The sequence below is a fragment of the Sinocyclocheilus anshuiensis genome, unplaced genomic scaffold (genome assembly GCF_001515605.1).
Source record: "Sinocyclocheilus anshuiensis isolate Anshui unplaced genomic scaffold, SAMN03320099.WGS_v1.1 scaffold2089, whole genome shotgun sequence".
Taxonomy (NCBI): domain Eukaryota; kingdom Metazoa; phylum Chordata; class Actinopteri; order Cypriniformes; family Cyprinidae; genus Sinocyclocheilus; species Sinocyclocheilus anshuiensis.
Window position 1 is genome coordinate 742,567 of NW_015549564.1, and position 6,989 is coordinate 749,555.

Consider the following 6,989-nt stretch of genomic DNA (forward strand, 5'->3'; position numbering starts at 1 on the left):
AGAGAGAGAGAGGGAGAGAGAGAGAGAGAGAGAGAGAGAGAGAGGTGATCATGTTCAGACTGCTTCTTGCATCTTGCATCCTTCAGTACCCTCCTCAGCAATGACAGTAGATCTCAAACATCCATTAAATATTTCAGAAATGTTTATGACATAAGATTATTGGGATACAATATTTAAGAATGTTTCAATCTCTTTCATGCTGTAAAAAAAAATTATAATTATATTTCGAATTTAAATTGCAAGCTTTTGCATTAGAAGAATCTAGCCATCCCAGAGAAAATGCACGAACGATATGTGTTTAATAATATATATTTATAAATACTCAAACGGCAGAAACATGGTAGTATAACAGGAGTAATGTGATTTAATGACTAAACGCATGTGTGAAACTCTCTAAATCTCTTAAAGTAGTTCTGATTTACCTTATATGATGCAGATTGTACTCCACCGGTGGAGAATCCGGTTTATTCTACAAATGTTCTCAAAACACCTTAAATCCACATTTCGAGTGATGGAGCGCGGTGGAGTGATGCTGAGGTCAAATCCAGTGTAGTGGGATAATCCGCGTATCCAGAGCTCGCTGTCCTCCACTCGACTGAGGTGCTGGAGCCAGTCCTGTGCTCGCGAGCTTCGCGGCTCCGCCCACCACTTACATTAAACACGCCATTTAAAGACGTACCAAGACAAATATAGCCTTTTCTGTCAGGAATCCCCCTCAGATATCTTCTTTACGTGAGTGAATATCCATATTAATCATACATTTAACATCATATCTCTTCAGCAGATCTAAATGACGAGTCTCGGATGTGAGCGGCTGTGTACAGGACCTCTTTACATATCAAAAGCCGTTGGAGTTTTCTGGAACACTGGAAGTATTTGGGGAAGTCTCCATGGTCCTGAACAGACATAACTGCCCAGATACTAAACTCAAAAAGTAATGAAAGTTCCGTAAAATCCATTCTAAAAACACATTTTAACGGGTTTCTAATCATTCTAATTGATACACTATGTTACTGTCATGGGCATGCGCACTGATATTTTCAGCATTAAGAAATCTAGTCTGTCGACGCTCAGATCACAGCGAATCTTGTCTATTGCCGTGACATATGACAATAGGCACGTGCACAGGTAGGACTCAACCTGTGCAGAGCACATGCCCTTTTTGCCCTTACACTCCGAAGTGCCGTTTTTTTGGTGATGGACATAGTTCTTGCGACCTAATTAAACGGAAAAGTTAATGAAAAGATCACTGACGCGGCTTAATGAGGCAGTGGGAGAGTCCTGTGGGAACACGCATGAGAATGCAAATACACACGCACACAGGAAACGCGAACGCTAAGACGCACTAAGAATTTTCTATACCAAAAAAAATAAATAAATAAACCTACAGGGAGGGAGTTAATGTTTGCATATGTAAATAAATAACTATATAAATGAATGAATGAATGATCCCTAAATGTTGTAAACATTACATTGCGTTTGAAATATTTATTTTATCAGGGCATTCAACCAAAATGATTTGCAGTATTGGGAAAATTTAAATGACTTGCTCCAGAGTATGGTAACAGTAAACATGTAGTTTTGGGATACAGCACATACAACCCTGGCATAATATCCACACTAATTTAAAAGCAAATAACACCTTAAGCATTAACAGATTGCCTAAAGCAGGGGTGTCCTGCAGAGTTTAGCTCCAACCCTAATCAAACACTTTATTCAACACCAAGTGCTTTGTTCAAAATGCCATACTATCATACTAGTCTTACTATGTCTGCAGTATGCAGTATGTACTTTGCATAGTATGCAAACTTTCTGTGTGCATGGAATACCCGGATAACCTACTATATTTGTCAGAATCTGCTAAATATAACTCAAGTACACTGAAATCAGTACAGAAGCTGTGTTTGGAATGGCATAGGCTACTACCATACAACTCCTACTGTATTGCAGTACGCAATCCCTTACGAAAAAGAAGTTTATTCAAGTGTGCTATTAGTATAGTATACTGTGAATAGTGTGTGCATTTTCTGTATGCATGGAATTCCCGGAATACGTGCTACATTTGCTGAAATTTGATGTATGCATCTGAAGACACTGCATGGGATACTGTTTCCCACAACGCAACGCGCTCCACATGACATTTCATCTTCAAATGCGTGAATGAACTGGAGGCGGGGGATAGTAATTATATACGTTACTGTAAACTACAAACTATTGCTCTGTATAAAAACAATATCGTTAGTAGGACATAGATTACCTTAATCTCTAAGGCACGTTTCCGATCAAGTCAAATGACGTAACCTTTAATCTATAGCGCTTTATACAGTACAGGTTGTTTCAAAGATATTAAATAATAATAATAATGTTGCCGTAATATATAAATAATAAAAAAAGATATATATATTTAAATTATGCAAAAATAATTTAATTCCGCTGTAAAGCAGCTCTAAATAGAAACGAAGCTTCATTGGCGAAGCGAGTAAAACGCGAAATAATTGATACGCTCTACGCGTGTTCGAATCCCTTTTGCCAAACTCGTTCTTCTCCTTTTCCCATCACATATCAGATCGGAAAGGCATTTACTTTCAATAAAAATGGAAATATTTGAAAAGTGGAAATAAAATACCTCACAACGAATACAGTGTTATTTGGTATGGTTAGGTGGAGAGCTTTATTGTCCCAATAAGGCGGCTTCCATTTAATAATATTAATACATATGATAATTTACACTCAATATGTTATTGCATAGGCTACTGTTTTATAATGTAGGCTACTACAGTACTGAAGTATAAATCTGCCACCTACTATTTACACTTTGCCTGAAGAAAATGCTATTTTAGAGTAAACAAAATGTATCATTGTTTGCACTTATAGTGTAATTGCCAAAAATAAAACAATATCGTTGTTCAGTTAAAGACAGTTCAGTGTTGATTCAGCTCTGTTTAATATGTAATGTTAATTAATTATGAAATAAGTTTAATTGGGAAATATAGCATTGTTTACTAGTATGAACCCTTATTAACAAGCCTTTGTAAAAAAGAATGGCTTGTACATTTATTTGTAAGGTAACAGCCTCGACAGCTGAGCTGAATTAAGGTTCAGTGTTTGTCATGTGACAACACTGTAGCATACTACTCTGAAACATTTTGTTGCTTATTGTTTACTGTTTCACACACTATTCTTTAAAAATAGTAGGCAGTATACACTGTATACTGGGCAGTAGACAGTAAGCAGTATGTTAGTATGCCATTTCGAACACAGCCAAGGTCTGGTATACTTGAAACTTCCAAGCAGGTGTGTTGAGGCAAGTTGGAGCTAAACTCTACAGGACACCGGCCCTCCAGGACCGAGTTTGGTGACCCCTGGCCTAAAGTATTAGGACACTACACTTGTCCTAAAATGATTTTTAATGGACATATAAAATCAGTTTCCATCAAAATCACATAGGTGTCCTAGCAGAATAATCACAAATGTAGTTCATCACATATGAATTAGTTCCACTAATGTTTGGCAACAGAAAGGGCCCTAATACTTTTTGAATAGTGTATGTATTGCAGGGGTGTCCAAAACTCTATCCAGCAGAGTTTAGCTTTAACCCTAATTAAACACACCTGAACCAGCTAATCAAGGCCTTCATGACTCACACAGGGGTGCCCAAACTCGGTCCTGGAGGGCCGGTGTCCTGCAGAGTTTAGCTCCAACTTGCCTCAACACACCTGCCGGGAAGTTTCTAGCATGCCTAGTAAGAGCTTGATTAGCTTGTTCAGGTGTGTCTAATTCGGGTTGGAGCTAAACTCTGGGCTTCCAGGCAAGTGTAATGGAGCAATCTTCAGGACAGTAGCCCTCCAGGGGCTGGATTGGACACCCCTGAGGTACTGTTTTATCATGTAAAAAAACACAAATGTCTGTGTAAATTGCTTTGCCTGAAAAGACATTAAAGATATTTCTGAATCATATATAAAAATAATTTGTTTTAAATGACTGACAGCCCTATATATATATATATATATAGTCAATTAAAAGCTTTAATCTAATTAATTACACAATGTGGCAATTTACTAATCGAATTAACTGCATATTAATTATTAATCGCACATCAAACTTGGCTGAGAAATTACCCACAAAGGATAATTTAAAGCCATCACATAAATTGGCTTTAGGAAGATTTTTATTTTTTTGGGGGGGTGAACTATCCCTAGTTATTTTTTTTTAATTATTATTAATATGGATTTTTTTTATTAATATGTAAATATGAAATAATTTTTTAATGAAATCTCTAAATAAGAATCTAAATAATACATCTCTAAATAAGAAACTAAAACTGCCAGTAGGTAGCAGTAAATGTCTTAATGAGTAAGTCATTAATTCATTTATTCATAAATAAAAAAACAGGTCGGTACATATATATAGACTGTGTCTGTGAATTTTAAACTGCAAAAAGACGATTTAAATACGAATGTTCTGCATGTTTCTAAATAATACATCTCTAAATAAGAAACTAAAACTGCCAGTAGGTAGCAGTAAATGTCTTAATGAGTAAGTCATTAATTAATTAATTAATTCATTCGATTCGTTAAAATGGCTGATTCATTCAGGATAAATAAATGGCTCTCTTTATGAATGGGCCGTTGAATCATTGGTTCACTCGATTCGTTCAAAACGCGGATTCATTCAGAAATTGTGTGTTGCTTGGAGATGCACAACAGTTCTGCTGTGGCTTTAATAGGTAATATTTGCTTTGTCAAAACTGAGGCTAAACAGACAGTATTGTGTCTAAAATATACAACATTATAAGTTCTTATTGAACTGTTGTATAAAATCAGTATCGCATTTGCACTCTGTTTTTGCTATTTGGGATAAAAACAGCACTCGTGATATTGTATTCATTGCTCATGTGACATGACTCTTTGATGAATAGAAAGTTCAAAAGAACAACATTCATTTCAAATATAATGTTTTGCAAGATTGTAAAACTCGTTGCAGTCCCTTTTGATCAATTTAATGCATCCTTGCTGAATAAAATAATTAATTTCTTCGGAAAAAAAAAAAAACTTCCTGACCCCAAATAGAGTTTTGAATTGTGAGATATAAAGCCACAATTATGAGCAATAAAACCGTAATTGTGAGATATTAAGTTTTACAGCAAGATATAATCTAGTAATTATAAGAAATTAAGTTTAATGAGAAATACATTTTCAGTTGTTTCTCATTATTAAAAAGTGTTGTGTTGTGTTCACAACATCTGCCCTAATCACTTAAGTGTAGACATTATACTTAAAAATAAATAAATAAAATAAAAATAAAAATATATATATTTTTTTTATTCTCCTTTTTTCCAAGCAAATTATCATGAATTTAACTTCAGAAATTGTGTTGCTTGGAGATGCACAGTTCTGCTGTGGCTTTAATAGGTAATATCTGTGTTGGCAAAACTGAGCAAAAACAGACAATATTGTGTCTAAAATATAACACAATATTAATTATTATTAGTTATTAAACTGTTGCACTCGTTCTATTCAGGACAAAAATAGCACTCGTAAATCGCATTTATTCAAAATATAAATCTTTTGTAACAATATACACTACTGTTCAAAAGTTTGGGGTCAGCAGATTTTTTTCTTTCTATTTTTGAAAGAAAATAATACTTGTGTTGTTAAATTGATAAAAAAGTGACAGTAAAGGCTTGTATTGTTAGAAAAGATTTCTGTTTTGAATAAAAGCTGTTCTTTTTAACTTTTTATTCATCAAAGAGCATCAACATTTCCAACATTGATAATAAATCAGTATATTAGAATGATTTCTGAAGGATCATGTGACACTGAAGACTGGAGTAATGATGCTGAAAATTCAGCTTTGATCACAGGAATAAATTATATTTTAAAGTATATTAAAATAGAACACTGTTATTTTAAATTGTATACCATTAATATTTCACAATATTACTTTTTTTCTGTATTTTTATCAAGAGACTTCTTTAAAAAGTAATAAAAATCTTACTGATCCCAAACGTTTGAATGGCAGTGTATATATACATACAGAGAGAATATGGAAGATCGTGGAGATCAAAATTAGAGAACAATCTATAAATACTTGATTTTTTTCTGAAATATTGTTAATCTTTATCGCTCAAAATTTGAAGTAATATTAGCTGTGGGTATATCACTGTACTACTAACTTGTTTGACAAAATAACCAAGGCATTTCAACAAAAACCTTTATTTAAAACACTCAAAATTAGAGAACAGTAACTACTGTAGCACAAAAGAAGATTACAACTAAAATTGTTGAGTGTTACTGCTGTCAGAAAAGAGTAGGAAATGTAGAGGCCCTCATTTTGAATGACTTCAGCACATCTGTGGCCGCAGGACTTTTCAGTATTCTTAGCTTCAAGGAACTGCTTTACCTGTTTTGCAGTGTGACAGGGGCATTGTCTTGCATTATCCTGTCTTCCCGTGCATTTGTCTTCCGTGGACAACCAGCCTCTTTGGGGGACTTGAATGAATTAGTGTTACTGTAAACCTGCAATATTTGAGAAATCAGATTAAGAATGACCAGCTTCTCTTGCAATGGCTTAAAGGGTCATCCCTTTGGCCTTCATCTGGACAACCTGTTTCAGTCACCTTAGAGCTACCGTGTTTTCTGAAGTCCACAGTCAACGCAGCCATCTACCAGGAAATTTTAGAGCACTTCATGCTTCGTTCTACTGACAAGCTTTATGGAGATGCTGATTTCATTTTCCAGCAGGACTTGGCACCTGTCCACAAGAGAGAGAGGAGAGAGAGAGAGAGAGAGAGAGAGCAAGATGTTTTATTAATGCCTGTGTGAATGTCTTTAATGTCTTTTTTCTCTCTCTCTCTTTAACCAGCATGTAACTATTCTTTATTTTAAAGGGGTCCTATTATGCTTTTTCACTTTTTCAACTTTAGTAAGTCTGTAATGTTGCTGTTTGAGCATAAAAAAAGATCTGCAAAGTTACAAAGCTCAAAGTCT

At 34.8% G+C, this 6,989-nt stretch overlaps 1 protein-coding gene across 1 annotated transcript in view; it reads right to left on the reverse strand.

Moving 5' to 3' along the window:
- The window catches only part of LOC107657215 (neurexin-3b), a 375,749-nt gene extending 375,169 nt beyond the window's left edge, over nt 1-580 (reverse strand). The window contains exon 1 of the mRNA XM_016445239.1: nt 423-580. The gene's annotated coding sequence lies outside the window, so the exon portion shown is untranslated. The remainder of the gene's footprint in view (nt 1-422) is intronic.
- Between the last annotated feature and the right edge of the window lie 6,409 nt (nt 581-6,989).